Here is a 5,324-nt window from a genome sequence, read left to right on the forward strand (position 1 = left end):
CATCTAAAAATTGAAAAAAAAAAAAAAAGTTGAAAGATTTGGCTCAAAACCTGTGGAGAACATCTACCACTATAAAAGAGGCACTGCTGAACACATCTAGTATTAAGCACACTGAATAGTCAGGTGACTGCAGTTCACTAAGGAAGTTTCCAGTTTACCATGAGCCAAAATATGTGATGGGATGTAGAGGAATTCAAGGAGAAATTACGTTGATTTACAATCAATGAAGGTATTTGCAGACAGCCTGAGCAAAGATGAATCATGTCAGTCAAAATTCCAAGTTATTTGAATCTCAGGACAAAAAGACAAGGAGACCAGGAGACCAGTGTAAAGAAAATCTGGAAACAAACAGACTCGTATTTGTACTTGTTGTATGAAGAGTATGGGTTTGTCTTACATGTTACTCCAGTTTTCCTGGATTAGACTGTTTCTAAAAAGCGTTGGGCTGGTTTTGGACTGATTCTGGCCCTGTACTCAAAAATAAATAAGCATAACAGAAGCACCTACAAATCAAAAGGTGTTGCCTGGAGAACACTGACTAGGAGAATGATATTAAAATTATGGGTGTTTGGCAGTGTTTTGGGAGCAAAGATTGCAATCTGGATGTCCTACTTCATTGTTAAGTTTATCACAAAACATGGCTAAGCAGTAGCAGAAGTAAAGATCTTTCTGTGAGAGACTGACCTTCTCACCACTGAAGGAAATACTTTATAGCTACCAGAGAGGGAATAGAAATAGACACAGAGCAGCCTCCTCCCTCTCAAGATGTGGGGAACAATGATTCTTTTCTTTCCACTAGCAACTATGCTTGGACACAGCTCAAGGTTATAAAATAATGAGCATAACAGGAACAAATATTATAAGTTGCCTTTCCTCCCACCCATCCATGTATAAATTTAAACCAAATAATAATAAAACAAACTGGCAGCTGGTGTTTTAAGCTGCCAGCTCCAAAGCCCTCATAAAATAAAACTTTCTTTCTATTCTTTCTTCTCCTGAGTAGTTATTAATTTTTGTTTTGTGTATTTTTCAGTTACATGTTCTTGTTAGCAGATGAATGAAAAACAAAACCAGCAGTGAATGGAGCTGAGCAGCAACTGACCACACACCTGGAGTTACAAAGACTTTCATTTTCCAAGTTCTTTCCTTTGTCTCTCATCTTCTCATCAATGTCTGCATGTAATGGGTGATTTGAGAAACAAAACAAAACAAAGCAAAACAAAAAGCTCAAAGAGACAGTAAGAGAAAAAAATAGTTGATGCTAAAAGCTGAATAGAAAAGAACATGGTCATCATATCAAAAGTGCTGTTATCACAACTAGATTGCAGCATAGTCTGGTCCTTGCAATCTAGAACACAGACACAGAAAATTTAAGAATCTTGAAAAAGCATAAAAACACACCTTGCCCAATTTAAAGGCCAGCAAGTCCAAATACACAAGGTAAAAAAGTGGGTGAAAAAAATGTATTGTCATATTTCCCAATTTATAAATAGGGAAAAGGGTGATGTGGGAACAGTTTTCAGAATGGCTAAATAGTAATTGGACGCCTAATTGCTGCAAAATGGAAAAATCTCCCATAGGGTTATGTCTGGTTTATGTAGTTATGTGAAACATCAGATTTGACAGGATAACTGGCTCAGATGTACCTGCTAAAAGGGGGGGTTATTGTTAAGTAGGATTATTTTGTTGTTCTGGTTAACAATGTAGCCTAATAAACAAATGCATTGGCATGACTGATAGACTAACAACTTTCATTCATGGTAAATAAAAATGGAAGGAATTTTTATGACCAGCTTTCCTGCAAAACAAATGCATTATGTAACTTCATGGCAAGTGTCTCAAAATCATCTATTCCCTCTCTGATACTTTTTGGTTTATCTGCTGTAAGTTTTACTAATGTTGCCTGAAAGAAAACCAATCTTTTAAGAATGTATTGTTTAAAAAAAAAAAAAATCAGCAAACATCTCACACTGTGTGACAGCCCTTGCTCAGCTTGGGCTCTGCAGAACTGGAATCTGGAGAGTCCCAAGCAAGCCAAGATGTGCGATTAAGTCTTGTTGTATGTGTGAGATAATGATACCAACAGTAGAAGAGCATAGATAGTAGTGATGAAAAGGGGCTGTATTTGAAACCCATCTAGCTGACACCCTGTCGCAACATGTGATTATTTTATGTGAAAAATCTTTCATGATATCTTGCTGGTAACAGATACTGAAACCTTGATGTCTGCTGTAAACAACATCCTTTCCTAAAATTCTCCAGTCCTTGACTTTTCATAATTTTGACTGTCATTTACATTCCTCTGTCACATTTATTCAGCAGTAGAAAATGCCTACTTTGTGTCTCAAGAAAATAAACAATCTTCTTTACTCAGTAAATGAAGATACATTTACCTCCCTAGCAAACACATGCACATTGTTTGATATTGCATCATTTGTATGCAAAATTATGAAAAACACAGTTTCATTTCCCTGCTTATCCCAATATCACATAACGGACTTGAGAACAATCAAAATAACTTTATGTTTCCTTCTGAAAGATAGCTTAATTCTGCTTTGGTTAACTGACTTTTTTAACAATTAGTTAAAAAGTATCTCAACTGGAGATATCCAAGTATCTTCAGTTCTTGAGATTCAACGCAATAACATGCATTTTTCTACTGATATAGTAATAATCAAATGCTAGTAAGTGTGATACAAATGATTTGGACCTAGGTGATTGTGAAAGCCTTACGAATCATTGTGTAAAAGTGAGGGTGTCTGTAAATTTGAATTCCCTGTGGACCAAAGCATTGTACTACATTTTACTATATACAGTACTCAATTAACATGCACATATGTAGATACCATATGCTGTGAAGAGGATTAAATTATCATATATCCCCACTTACAGAATGTGTTTGCCATGGCTGTTTTATTTTCATTGTACTGAAAATGTGTCATACAGTAATTTTTTTGAAGATTTTTGTTATTCCAGACACTGCCTGTTTAACCTAAAATGTTGCTGTAGTTTGTAATAACGAGACAACAGTGCATTGAATTAGCTGTAATAGAAACTGAAAAAAAGGGAAATTTTGAATATGTAGGTTGAAAAATCAGCATCAAAATTAAAGAAGGTTGGAGGGGCACAAAAACATGTGCTACATACCATCAATATCCTTCTTCCTAGGCATAGATTCCTACCCCAGTTTTCCCATTACCAATGCAATGGCTGTAACTCTCCGTTTTAGCACCGTCCTATCCTCCGTTTAAATAAATGACTGACCCTTACACATAAGGTTTCCTTCCTGTGCACCTCTCCTTCCTTACTATGACACCGCTCACTAGGACAACTTTGGGAAAGTTTTCAGAAACTATCACAACATTTTGATGTGTTAGTTGATAAGAAACACTATGTAACACACACACATACACACACACGTGTATATACACATAGAAACCCCACCACACTGCATATACATATGTAGGTATACATCCATATATATATATGAACACGTGTGTATATAAGTATCCGTATATACAGAATATCTCCATCTATTGATAGATTGATCAGTAGATCAACCAGTAGTTTCTATCTGTAGTGAAATAAATCAGTACACTGCACTCAGAAAGCCTAAATTTAAATTCCTAATTAGTTTAGAAATTCTCGAAAGAATTTTTTCCCTAGCTCTGCCTTTTCACTGTGTCAGACATGAAAAGGTAAACAAAAGGTTGCTGATGGGCCCTAGAAGGTGGAAGTAGGGTATTCTTAGAAGGTACAATTTATCTTTGCTCTTCCAGGAAACAAATAAAGTGAATGCTCTTCAAATACATGCTAACCTGTTGGTTATCTGACAAAATTCAGATACTAGGGAAGCTATGCCTTTTTTGATTTCTTGGTTTCATTATCAGTTGCACAATATAATTATTCATTTTTGGAATGTTGGTGTGCACACACATGTATTCCTCAACTACCACTACTAGGTAGGTTCATTCAGCATAGTGTGATTCTAACTGCCTATGAAATGTGAATTAAAAAACATACTTTCAGTCTAAAAAGTGAGGTACAGAACATCTTAAAGAAAACACAATTTCTGTTACATCATTGGTAAATATCAGTAATTTCTGGGTAATTCAGAAAGGTTCCCCTGGGTTTGGTCACAGTTACATGACGCCAGATGCAATTTTTAATGACGTTGATGTGTTTAACTTTGATCTTGCTCCTTTCCTCTCCCTTGGCCTGCTGCCAGTTGTCTCTGAGAGAGAATTTAAACACTTGGCATCAGAAGTCTGCACACTAAAAAAAGAACTGGATCTCCCTTCAGATTTATTGGAGTGCTTTTTGTTCTTGTGGCCCTCACTTCATTCACATGCAGTTGTGACTACGTGTTAGGAGGAAGGTGGAAATGTTGCCACCCGTTTCCATGTCAGCACTTTTTTCCTCATATGACTATTTTCTTCACTTGCACGGGTACTAAGAAGGCTAAATTCTGAATTTCCCAATTATCTGGCTATTATATTCAAACGCACATCAGGCCATTTAAAACAGAGTTGGAACAGCACTCTCCATGAGAGCAGGGCTTTTTTTAGGCCTGTCTGGGATACGTTGCTATACAGCTACCACATAAAAAAATCCCAACACTCCCCGCGCTTCTACAAGTGACCTGACTGTCAGAGTTTTATATACAAGAAAGATTTATGCATTGTGAATTATGACTGGGATGTACTGACTAAGTTCTCTGTGGAAGTTTATGAAACATTTCTCCACAGGCTGCTAACCTGGGAGAAACGTCATTATTTTTAAAAATTTTAAAATGGTAATTACTAATACAAATATGAAAGAGGGAAAGAAAATTCTAAATTGCAATAATTGAATGTACAGTCAGGTATTGTTGAAAGGCTGAATGTCCTTCTGTTGCCTGTTGATCCATTGACTTAATGGTATTAACTTACTGTTGCCAAGTTGACTTGCAGAATGCTAATGTTGCCTCTCCTGCTGCTCTCTCCATCTGTTGACTGCCCAGTGTTGCCCTTTTGTTTCATAATCTCCACTTTATTAAATGTTATCATACTGGGTTATATATGACTGAACCATACTGTAAATGTTCACTTGTTTTTCACAGCTTGTTTGGTTCAACACAGCTTTGCTTTCGGGGTTATTCTAATAGATTTTAAAGCTGTTTAGAATATAAAACATGAAGGACATTGTATACATATGTGTATATACAGTTCTTTGAGGAGCTGGGAAAAAGGAAAGAAGGAAGGAAGGAAGGAAGGAAGGAAGGAAGGAAGGAAGGAAGGAAGGAAGGAAGGAAGGAAGGAAGGAAGGAAGGAAGGAAGGAAGGG

This window comes from Pygoscelis adeliae, unplaced genomic scaffold (genome assembly GCF_000699105.1).
Source record: "Pygoscelis adeliae isolate BGI_AS28 unplaced genomic scaffold, ASM69910v1 Scaffold45, whole genome shotgun sequence".
Taxonomy (NCBI): Eukaryota; Metazoa; Chordata; class Aves; order Sphenisciformes; family Spheniscidae; genus Pygoscelis; species Pygoscelis adeliae.